Source organism: Crassostrea angulata, chromosome 7 (assembly GCF_025612915.1).
Source record: "Crassostrea angulata isolate pt1a10 chromosome 7, ASM2561291v2, whole genome shotgun sequence".
In the NCBI taxonomy this organism is placed as follows: domain Eukaryota; kingdom Metazoa; phylum Mollusca; class Bivalvia; order Ostreida; family Ostreidae; genus Magallana; species Magallana angulata.
Genome location: NC_069117.1, coordinates 46,520,988 through 46,534,503, shown reverse-complemented (window position 1 = coordinate 46,534,503; position 13,516 = coordinate 46,520,988). Strand labels below are relative to the sequence as shown.

Here is a 13,516-nt window from a genome sequence, read left to right as displayed (position 1 = left end):
GGCTAAAAAATAAAACAATTTATTAACTTATGAAAAACTATTTTTGGCTGAACACATCCATTATGGCAATTATCATTTTTTAATTAATCATGAAAAAAGCAGTCAAATTGAATTTTTGAAAACAAATGCTTATCGTTAAACATTAGCTATATTTTATTAACGATATTCACAGCTGAAAGTAATAAGACAGAAGTCAGTTTTATAACTACATTTTCCCTATTGTTTATTATTTGTTGAAAAGGTATTTTAGATGTGCAATTTCAGTCTTAATTCATACGCTTTATCCATTGCATATTGGTTGTTTCTGTAAGAGAACTTATGAAATTCAATTGCTAAATAAAGGCTCACTTCAAACATATAACAAAAAAATTTCATCGCAATGCGACAAGCGATTTGGTAGAAACACGTATATATTTTTATCCCTAAAATCTTACCCTTATTAAGCATACAACTGAATACAAAAAAAATAATCAACATCAATTCATTCTTTACTCCTTTAAGCTTATCAGAGTAAACAATTACAACATTTAAATGTGCAGAAGTAGATGTTTTACAGGAGACCCAAACGTATTATAATTATTGAGGAAATACGCAAAAGATTATTTGTAATTCAAAACTGCAATAATTTAATGTCAGGTGAAATGAGTATCAATCGATTTTCAGCATTTTATCAATACATGTATTAAAAATATATAAAAAAATCAAAGTAAATACATAAGATTTTAATCTTTCGTATTAAAACTATTAATTTAACAATGGTTCTGCAAACTTGATAATTAAACAAGCACAGTACTAGCTTCAAATTGATGGGTCCTCTTTTTGTAAACAAAATGTTTGTTGCAAGAAAGTATTTAGCAACCGAAGTTTGATACATTGTGCAAGTACCATACTAATAACAGGGTGGCTTTTCTGGTTTGTCATTCTTGTGAGGCTTCACCACATTAAAATATCAACATTTTAAAAATAGTTTATTCTTTATTGAATGAGTTGTCTGACAAAATTTTGAAATATATCCCTGACAGACTCTGAGATAGGAATGTTTCGCACATACCGCTTAATGCACTTCACGAATTTATCTTTAAAGGGGCTCTTTATGAATTATATTCATTATTTAAGAAGAGAATGAAATACAATGAATATTGATATCAAGTCTTTACATAAATAAAAATCACGACAAACTGTATTAATACTTTCTAATTTAAATTCATATCGAAAGTCTCTTCAAATATTCACCATAAAGTTACACATTTAATCAAATGAGAAAAAAAAACTGTTTTAAATTTCTTAATAACGTTGAAAGAAATACCTACTATTCTATGCAATTTTAATCCTTTAACATGAACTAGTTCGTCCATCATTCTTTCAACACTGGCCTTAATTTCTTTGGTTTCTTTAAATAAATCAAAATCCCTGCAGAATATTAGGAAGTGTTTTAATTAACGGAGAGAGAGAGAGAGAGAGAGAGAGAGAGAGAGTTACATAAAGGCGAAGATACAGACGGACATACCCACATAAACATAATCAGAAAGGGAATCTAACAAAGCTACAATCTTTTTTTCTTACAACTTGCGGTCTAACACTTAAATGGTTGAAACATGCTATAGGGGAAATGTCTGTCTGAAATAAGTAGCTCAAAGAGTACATAAAAATAACTTGAAAAATCGACCAATTTTGAATATAAATAAAAAAATATGGTAGGATTGATTCTTAAAGTGTGAGCAGGTTGTTTTGCATTTGCCGTAAACGTCTATGTATTCGCCATATCCCATAATTGATTACAGCTTCTGTTTTTTATGTTGTCTATGAAAATACATGTGGAATACTTCGAAAAAGTGGTAACTTTGCTGAACCCACGCCTGGCACTTTCTGTCCTGATTGGATTTGGCCGAACATAAGTTACTTGTATGTAGTATTATAAGTACACGGATGTCTAATTTGCAGTGAATGTGTACATTATCAAAAAGTTACTAACAAACGAAGTAAATTAAAAATTTGTTAAATTTAACACTTAATGATCTTAATGATCTCTATACGAATCTTTATACATATTCGTAATTGTTTGTAGTATATATAGAACATTCGTGCATATGTCTTCTAATCATAATGTTTCCATGTTTATACTGTTAGGACAATCAAAGGAAGAAACTGTTATGTAATATTGAAATACTCAGTAACCACAGAGGCTTAAAAGCGAGAAAGCAGATGAAATAGTAACTGAGTTAGTTACATTAGTATATACCAGTTGTCTACGAGTCTGTATAGTTATACATTTATCAACAAAAATTAATCTGCATTTATCAGACCGTCCGAGTTGGTAAGATATGATTTTGATTTGCAGAATTTCAAATGAAAGTAAATAGCAGAATTGCACAAAGTGGTATAATACATCATGGTCACAAGGCTTCACTCTAATGACATCATATTTCGCTTGACTGCTTGTAGTATAGCACTTCTGCAAGCAAGAATCTTTTAGAATTGAAAGTGTTCATTGATTAATCATTCAACTCATTTATTTTCTAAAAACCATGTAAATGTAAATTTGGTTTTTAAAGTAAATAATTATTATTTTACAATAAAGAGTTGAAATTCGACAATAAACTACAAAACTTTTTAATTTGTTGGACAAGTATTTTTTGCATACAAAAAATATTTTCTAATTGAAGATTATACGTTGCATTCAAACTGATAATGAAATTCATCCACAAATTGGTTATTTTTACACAGATATTTGACCATTCAAAGTGTTTAATCATAGTTCACTTTAAAGTTAAAAGTCGTTTTCATATTAATCCAGTTATTCTAATCTCAATATAATTGTACAATGATATAAAGAGATTATTTTCACACGAAATAATTAGTACATACATACATGTACAAATATCATATGTGCGAGACGATAATTGCTTTTTAAGAAAAATCAACTCTGAATCGTTCATACAAATGTGAAGTATGCAAAGATCTTTCCATTATATTTTCCTAATAAAATAGCATCATTAAAAAAAACAAAATCAAAACACAAAATTACAAACAATAAATTTAAACAAAGACTTAAACAAAACTAAAAGAACAACTCCCAACCATGTTTTTGTTCTAGACATCATTTACTTTAAAATGATAGCAATTTTAGCTGGACTTTGCTGAAACCAGATCTACCACCATTACTTGAACCTTTGCCAATTTTAGAGTAATATATATAGATTTTATTTAAGTTTTCAACAATATCTTCTACACAATATTATTATCCATACCATACTTAGGATTCCATGATTTAATTTTTATTACAGTCCACTTTTGATTACATTGATTGAGAAAAAGATGCCCTTGTTTTTTGTAGTAAATGCAATATGATACATTATGTGTATTAATATCATAAAAACAGTTGTTCGGGTCATAACTCTGACATTTTTATACTCATTTTTAGGTACAATAACCAAAGAGGAAGTATTCTACTGTGCTCGCACCTTTACATGTTAACATCCCTTGTAAGTTAACATCAAATCGCTCATTTACAACTAGCATCTTTTTTGTTTGCAAATTTTTATAAAAAGAAATATTCCAATAGTTTTCTTCATTGTTTTTTTTTTCTAATCTGTGGCAAATAACTGTCATCTCATCTTCAAAGCTCACCAATTGATTATTTCCTTTATGTTCAATATAAAATTAGTCTAAACCAGCTCCAGATCGAGCATTGAAATAACCTGTTAATATTACATGTTGATGGGGCTCTTTCTTGTATTCTTTGGAGTGTGTTAGGAATTTTTTTATTATCTATTTCAACAATATCAAAGAAACAAAACCATCGCTGGACAATTTTTGCAATTATTTATTTGCTATTATCTTCGAACAGTGTAGTTGTTTATCTAATTACAGTCCCTAATATTCTCACCATAATGAATCTTATAATTTATGCAAGAATCAAAGATCATGCGACAATATGCATATGGTTGATACACAGTTGCCTTAGGTCTCTAGATTAGTCTAGATTTGTTTTGGTTTTTTAGATGCTGGAGTATAAATGTCTTTGGATTATATATACATGAATTGTGTTAATCAGACTGCGTTATTCTAACGACAAAGTCATAAAAATATTTTCAGTTACATTGAATGCTCTTTGATGCTATCATATACATAGATCACACCATTTACTTACAACTTTAACAGTAATATATTTTACTGCCAGTTGAAAACAACATTGAGTAGTTTGTATTTAATAAGCAATAACTTATTTGGTTGTAAGTCATACTTACGCAGCCCGGCTTCGTTATGCGTTGATATTTACAAGTCAATTAAAAATCAAGAGATAACCATATTCATTTCGTGAAACACGTCTACATAAAAATCGCTTTTGTTTTGCATAATTTGCGAACTTCATACTTGTGAACAAAAGTAATCTTTGATGTAACATAATTTGATTTTTTTTTCGTACAATGACTATGAATAGATACAAAAGTTAGATTAAAAATTCATCAATTCATTATAAATAACAATGAATAATTGCACATGATTTATTATTCAAATATGTCCCATGAAAGTCTATGTATGGCACTGATATATTTACATGTTTTATCATATCTATTATACCCATGTTTTCCATGATTATTGGGTGTTTATTTTAAAAAAAAAAGTAAGCATGCATGTAATTACTCAATGGGTTTGCTGACATTTTTTATAAATCAAAACTACCGCCACCACTGCCGCTACAAGAACAACTACCCCAGCTAAAGAGCCAACAATTACACCAATGTTGTCATCTGAAGTCTCTGTGGTAACGTCTGAAATAAATGCTGAAAAAGCAGAGCAGACTTTTATATCATTATTTTTTAAACAAAGATATACACTTTCTAAATTGTCCATTGGATGTCTTTGCACGAATCAGACATTTAAAGAATAAATCGATGCATACTTACAACGTGTCTCTGAAAAACAAATTTAAAAACATGTAATTAAAAACAAAGGTATAATAAACAAACGACATTCAAAATCCGTTATGAACATTGGTTCTAATACCAGTGATATACACATACTATAAGCAGAGAGGACCAATGTTCCTGTTCCTGTCACCGATTTGTTATATGGGGACTGGTTCTGTACACATGCTCCTATATTGTCACTCGCATATACATATCCACCGGAACTCGTTACAGCCTGTTGTTGATAAAAAAAAAATACAAAAACAAAACTTGATATGTATGTCCTTACTTTAAAGAAGACCAAGTCTTAAAGGAAGTGTACTTGCATAACAAGTGAATCGGAACGTGGTCGTGAAATCCACAGTACTGTCAGCATTGACCACTGTGACGTAGTAGTTACTTCCTACAGACGTCGAATAAGCGCAATATGCAACACCGCCGTCTAAATTGCAGAAGAACGTTATATAAGCACTCTCATATTTCAACAAACATATACACGTACAATATGATAAATAAATTAAGCGAGACAAGTAAATTTAAGGATAGTTAGAATTAAAATGTTACCTACTTGAGAAAAATTGTTTCTTTGAACACAAAGTATAGTTAACAACCATTTGGGTTCGATCGGAACATACATCCCAAACACTTGTTCCATCACAGTATGCAGTGGACCCATCATTCAAAGAATAGTTGTAACACCCTAAGAAAGGCGACGGACAACTCTGAGCAGCCTTTGCAATGTATCCTATAAAAGATCAAGTTTGGAAACAAAACAGGAAATTTACATATTTCAGTTGTTTCAACATTCTTTTACATCGAATTTAATTTAGTTTTTTTATGATTACCTTTTTTAACTAATACAATGGTTTCGACTGCAGAGGGTAAACCGTTACTTTGATTGCAGGCTGAACGAATATCAGCGACGGTATTTGTAGGCATAATAAGTACTCGTTTGTTTCCCGCATTGCTTTCAATGTCTGTTGATTAAAGCAATAATGGGTTTTATGGTATCGTATCGATAAAATTTATCGAAACTTCGATAAGTTGCAAAATAAAATAAATCTCATTTAAGATTCAATACGACGTACTTGCAAGAATTAGATACGAATAAGAATGAATTGTCAACATTCCATATTTGATGCAACGATATGCGTCATGTGGGGCGCCGAATACATCTATTGTTTGATTTGACCTAAAACGAATTAGAGAAGGCCATTGTTAGTTAGCAAAAGAGAATGTTGATATCACTAATATAGCACGTAGCTTTATATAAAGAATATATTCTTATTGCAAACAAATAATATAACAACTTTACTAGAAAAGCAGTAGGTTGTTTGACTTGTCTTCATCTACACACGTCCAAGAACTAACAGTGCTGATGAACACAGTTAAGCTCCATCCAACAACGTAGTTGTTGTACCGAGTGATAGTGATGTCTTGTGTTGAATCACTACTATCATGAAATTCTCCGTCCCAATCTACTGGAAGGCTACAACCAGTATCACCTGTGACCCAAAATTGACATTTTCATAAACTGTAGATCTAATAAAAGGACGTTACTTACTTCTTGGTAGGTTAATATTAATTTGTACAATTGCATGGGAAACAAACAAGAATTTACAACTAGTAAATAAGTGATTAAAAAATTGTTTTGACTGTATGAAAAGGTACATTGTAACATAAATTGAAGTCATAAATAGAGATGATTCTATTAAAATAATGATTTACGTAAAATGAATGTTATGTTATGTAAAACCCCTGTCACATCGGAACTGCGCCCTCACGGCGATCCCGCTGCGTCCTTAAATAATGTAAAACGCCAAGGTAAACGTAGTAAAGTCTCCTACAGCGCCGTAACAACGTAACGGCATCTTTTTTCATCGCAGTGGGATCGCCTTGAACGTTTTTAAGCGCCATGCGACGGCGCGCACTTTTAACATGCACATAGTACGCGCCGTGGCTCTGCGTTCTGATAAACACGCCATAGAAGCGTAGTGAGGTCGCCGTGACAGCGCCGTAAGATCTCCAGCAGCGCCATGAGAGCTGCATCGGCGGGCTCAAGGAACGCAGCTAATCGCAGTGTACACGCAGTGATAAGTCAATTGCATTTGCACGGAGACCTCACAGAGTCCTTTGGGATCTCACTGCGTCTCTATCGCGCTCTCACTGCGCTTTTACCGCGCATCCACAGGGTTTGAACAAGTTGTTTCATTTGGCTGTGTTTACACACCGACCCCAAAGAGCTGATGCTGCGTTCATTGCGCCCTCGTGACGTTTCTTCTGCGTTTATACCACGCTCCCACGGCGTTTTTAGTGCGTTGTCATCAAGACCACGAAAACTTGAACAATGGCTGTTGTACAATAGCAAGCGATGTAATAATTATCAAACTGGTTGTAGATGACTATGTAAAAAGTAGCATTTGCTAATATTACAAGACCTATCAATGGACGTAGATGGAATTCATGCCATTTGGTTTTGATGTTTTCACATCTTTTCTATGCTTTCTAACAACTAATAGTTGATCTTTTTTGTATACCTAGTTTTGTCCTAGTCCTTCACAAATTGTTTAAAAGTAGTTATGTTTTAATTACAATGTACCTTTTCATAAAATCAAAACAATTTTTTAATAATTAATTTACTAGTTGTAACTTCTTGTTTGTTTCCCATACAATTGTACAAATTAATATTAACCAACCAAGAAGTAAAGAACGTCTTGGGCACGCAGTCAGCGCGCAGAGCACGCCGTGGAAGCGCGGTAAAAACTCCTAGCATGTCATGGGCGCTCGGTGGAGACTCAGCGAGAGCGCAGTTAATTGCCAAGTATAACTCCGTGGAAACGCAGTTACACGCCGTGGGAGCTCCGTAAGAACGCATCGGTTGCTGTCAGGACGCCATGACATCTCCACTTGTAAAATTTTCAAATAAAACTGTACATTTTTTCTGAATTTTCCTTGCAATCCTACGGCGATTCCATGAATTTTAGAACGCCGTTAACACGCCGTGGGGACGCAGCTTGGTGTGACAGGGCCTTTAAGGTAAAAGAAGTCCATAGATAAAGAAAAAAGACAAATGTCGTCGTTCGACATCCTTACATGTATTGCCTTTTCGATGGCACACACCGCGTGTACAACACAGTTCACAGCCGCACGCTGTATTCTGTTTTCTTTTTTACACTAGTGTGTAGACACGATTTTCAGTTTTTGTTTTGTTACGTTATATGTAATAATGTAAAAATAATTAAGCATTCAAAAAGGAGGAGGGCAAAGTCAGAAATCTAGTCCATAGATAACGAATAAAGCAATATGTTTGAGAAAAAAAAACCACACGGCGAATAAAATATCTTTTAGATCCATGAACACAGTCAGACCTGGCTCCGCTTTGTAAACTAACCATAAAGCAGCTTTTAATTCTTGATAGCGAATATTTTAATTTGAAAGAAGTTCATTGTAAATTTTGACATCAGAAATGTATACAAGTTCTCGACTATTTGATATAACTGCAATTTAAACATAAACGTTTAAAAACATAAAAAAAATCTATAGGGGTATTTGCATTGAATAATGTGTCTTTACAAACCATAGAATTTTCCAATTGATGATTTTAAATCAGAAATATTTACATGCTTATATTCTTTGTACAACTTATAGAGCATGTATTCCCCATTTCGCTCAGTCAACTTGCCGATGGGAAATCTACATTAACTAATGAGTGAATTAGTTTGTATATTTTGAAACGTCTTTTTTAAGCGATGGCCCTATGATAACAAAAGTTTTTGTGTTAAAAAAATGTGTGAACAGTAAACGTATATAAATGTACTACAATGCATGTAGAAGTAACTTATTTTGAAGCGTGTAGTGATTAAAGATTAAACCCTTCAAAAACATATACAGGAAGAAAAAGCCACATCCGTCTGATACTAATGCAATATTACTAAGTCAAGGTCTTTACAATAATTTTGTACCCAGTAAGTACTGATAATTTCAAATTTGCAATACAGTGTATAAAGATTTATCAGTGATGAAGTCACTCAAATAGGAACCCATCGCAATTTCAAATTATAAAAGCTGAAACTATTCTTGTACAGAAAAATGTTGCATTCGATAAAATATTACATAGTTGTCCCAATGAGTAAACAACATTAGACGCGTACGTTATTTGCCAAATCACTTTCAATAGCAGTTTTATGTAATTTTTGCTGGGAGACATATAAGACAATTTGGTGATAAACGATAGCAATGATTACAAAAAGTTCTGATTTATAGTTCCATTTATGAGCATTTCATTACATTTATTTTAACTTTTGATTTTGAACAATGTTCGTAATCACAACATGTCATTTTGAATAAGTTAATCTATTATATGAAGAATATACACCATTGAACAGAGTTGTAAATGGGAGATTCCTCACGTGTATCACACCATCTTTGTTTTTATAATTCTGATTTGTTTTACATTTTTTCTGTGCTTTGTGTAGTTTTAAAACAGCCTGACTAGTATAAATGCAAAGAAAATTATGCAAAGTTTATAAATTTCATTACTATTTTCGTATAAAACTATCCTAACGTGACGATTCAGCGCTTATAATATGGTCGAATGTAAAATGTTATTACGTTAATGATTAAAGCATCTTACCTAACTTGGTGCGTGATATCAACAATGAGAGAAACAAGCAAAATGTCGCTTTCTCCATTACGGACGAACTTTCTCATCTCCCTCTCTCGTACTACATTCTATTTGAAACTGAATATTGTCCATCACAAAGCTTTAAAAAATATCAACGCGTCGCACGCATGTTCATTTATTCAAATCGATCAATTAGGATCTAGGATTAGCTTCTTGCATAAAGATATATAACTTTGACAGCTAAATTGAAACAAGTCCAAATAAATGCAAGACTTGAACAGATGTACATGTACTTTAAATTGAATAGTTTATGTAAGTTGTTTTTTTATTTACGGACTACTTTATTATGCGTAGTTATACAAGTAGTAGCTAGGTAGTAGTATATAAAGAGCCGTTTAGGCATAAAGAGATCATTGGAGAGCAATGAACCATTTGAAAATATTTTTTACTGGCCTTTCTTATGACTGAAACGAGTTTAAGCCAGTTGGAAGAAGACCAAACTGTCCATGCAGCACGTGCAGGTTTACAACCTGGGTTTATTCAGGATTCCATGGAAGATTCCACTGAAACATTTTACTTTGTTCCAAGTTTCTGCTTCTTCAACTATTTTTTGCTCAATTATCATTATCATTAGTAATCATAGATACCTTGTGCCAAAACTAAGTTTATCCACTAGATCGAAAAAAACCCTCCAGCTTTACCGTTTTGAAATGTCCGCTCTACCGTTTCCGGTTTCCATACACTACCCAAAATAGAAAGTCTAAAGTGATTGTGCAACCAAAGAAAAAAATTCCAGGATGATAACATTGAAAAATTGCGCTAGATGGCTCGAGTATTTTCAAGTGGAGAAAAGATGTAAACAATTCTTATTATAAATCTCCTTAAGGAAGACGTTGTTCATGGTTATATCCCTGGTAAAAATAGATGAATGTCAATGAAATCTTCTTACATCTAATTTAGTTCTACTTCATTGACAGGTACGTGTATTTTCGTTAAAATTCGCCAAGAAGTAAAGGAAACAGTAACCTTGAACAGATTATAGACATTTTTCTGATAAGTTCAAGAACCCTCTGACAAAATAGAAACAGAAAATTGTCGGCGAATTAAAACAGACTTAAAAAACAATAGACAATCAAAGTACTGAAGTACTGAAAGCCGGGCTCTTTTGGTGTATCTTTATGCATATTGTGTAGTAAAGACTGAAAATCTCTCTCTCTCTCTCTCTCTCTCTCTCTCTCTCTCTCTCATGCTTTTAATGTCGGCAAAGCGTCAGAGAGTGACCAAATTTTTTGGCGGCTATAAACAAAAATATGTATGTCTTGTAGAAAACAATTCAACAGTTACTGCCTTGAATTTTGCACCATACGTTTTATATCCAATCCCCATTTCTTCAACGCACAGCAGCAAAGTAGTTCAAGAAAATTCATGCGCATTGCATGTGTCCAAAATGCATAGTCTTGTTTTTAAAACACGTTATTAATAAGAACACTGAAAAGATAGACAATTCTCTCGAAATTAAAAAAAAGAAAGAAACAAAATGCCAACACTTTTGACAAAACGTGGCGCTTTGTGTAACTATTTGGTATAGCGGAAGCTTTTACTTTGACGCTGTTTGGTTTTTTGTTTACTTTTTAAGTTGTGCTATTTATAGTAACATTGGCGAGTTGTCTGTATACAGCCAAGGACTCTGCTTTCAGCAGAGCCCGGCTAAAAAGGTATTAGACATTAGGTTTCAAAGTAAAATGGTTTAAATTTGACACGGAAAGAGAAAATGATATTCTTAAAGCAGTTAACTTGTCGAAAAGTAGAGTAATTAGTCTGCTACTGACTCCTTAAATTCTGTCTTAAAATTATACGTATTGCCGACAAGTTCTGTTTAGAAGTTGTGTTAGAGTATCAAAATAATCCTATTACTGTTGACTTTGCTACATGTAATGCTACAAACAAAACAAATACCAATAACTTCCCATCAACACAACACCAAGATTTTTTATTCAAGATTGTTAAAACGTAAATTTCAAGCACCTTGTACACAATCTAAATTAGAAAAAGAATTTAAGTTGGAAAGCAAAAATGTATGGAAATCAAATTACATACAGCTAATTAAAGATACGAAAGACAAAGCCTAAGCGGAATTTAATTCCAAACTACTGAACATCACTGTTATGTAATAGTCTTTAAGTGAGCAAATGGAAGAAAAATATTATTGCTAAATGCAAACTTTTTAACGAAATTGAAAATTCGAAACACCTTAATTTTGATTGTGTTAATATTGAACAAATTTGGAAAGCGGCAAGTCAGTGCTTAAATTTTGATATTAAATGGAAAAATGTTATGGGGTTCTTCCTGGAAGAAACACAGGTCACCAAATTATATTATTATTTTTGTCATTTATTGCATATAGAATATACAAATGTGAAATGTACCCGAAATTTACCCGAAATGATTTTATTGATAAAAAAAAACTCATTCAAAGAATATTTTACGGCACACAGTGCAGTTCTGACAATGCTTAAAATACACAAAAAAAGAGTTTTTTCAACTTTTGATATCTATACTTTGATATTTGCAATTCTTTTCAGAACAAAAATATACCCGACACACATATGTGCCGGATAATTATGCCAGTGTCAAGGTGGCATTTTTGCACCCGCTTAAGATGCAGTTTCGGAAAAATCCATGTATACCAAATGATAGACCATTGTCTAGAGAGTATATAACCACTTTTGTTTTAGTGTGTTTCACCTGACAGGTGAGATATTTATCTTTAAAAATTAATATCCCATCGGAAAATGATAATTCCCATAGGAGAATTGACTCTCCTACAGGAAATATTGACAATCCTATAGGATTTTTTAAAAGTCCTGTAGGAATTACATTTCCTATAGGAGATTAGTAATTCCTGTAGGAATTTGATTCAGACATGTAGTTTTCCTATAGGATATTAAGTTTTCCTATCGGATTTTATCAAATCCTATCGGAATTGCAATTCCTACAGGAAGTTCTTGTATTCCGATAGAAAATTTCAAATTACCTATAGGAATATTGATTTTCCTATGGGAAAATTATTTTCCTATAGGAATTTATTTTTGAAAGGTAAATATCTTACCTGACAGGTGAGATACACTGATAACAAAGGTGGTTGTTAACTCTTTAAGCAATGGTCTATCATATGGCATATTTGAATTTTTCGATATATGAAGCTTAAGCGGGTGCAAAAATGCCACTTTGGCACTGGCATAATTATCCGGCACAGTATTTGTGCTTTACCTGGGGCTGCAGTGATCGACTGTATAAATATGTTGATGTTATGTCCACCAGGCAAGCCAGAGAATCAGCTTATTTTACTACATAAACTGTTAAATGTAACATTTTTCCTATGCCTGCTGTTGTGTATTATAATGTTTCGTGTACGATGCATTATTTATGTGTATGTGCGTAATAATGTTTTCATGTACCTATATACTTAAAAATGAATTATGAATTAAATTGAAATTTAATTTTATTTCAGATTTATGTATAAGTTATTGATGACCACAATTTTGTGAATTTATATAAAACGAAAAAAGAAAAAAAAGAGAAATTTCCATAGCTTTTATCAACCTGCAGTGATTTCAAGCAATGGTTTCTAAAAAAAAATTAGTGCATATTTCCACACGAATGGAGCTGGGGGTGAAGAAAATTTAATTTTAAAGTTGAATTGAAAAAAAAAACCAAATCATATAATAGCATTTAATATAATTGGCATGTATTTCATGGTTGACAAAATATTAATTATGATAAATAGATATTTATATCTTATCAAAGTATCTTACATATGTCTATGAATAATTCTATCCATGAAAATTCAAACAAATGAAGCATTTTCATTAATAGGATAGACTCTCTTTACAATATTCTTGTACTGCGAAAAATTTCAGAGTACAGCAATTTTCTATGTACTAATATGTCTAAAATCTGGATGTAATAATACTCAAACGTT

The 13,516-nt window shown here is 32.1% G+C and overlaps 1 pseudogene; it reads right to left on the bottom strand.

Moving 5' to 3' along the window:
* Nucleotides 1-4,617: 4,617 nt before the first annotated feature.
* LOC128156567 (uncharacterized) lies at nt 4,618-9,681 on the bottom strand (annotated as a pseudogene).
* Nucleotides 9,682-13,516: the final 3,835 nt, after the last annotated feature.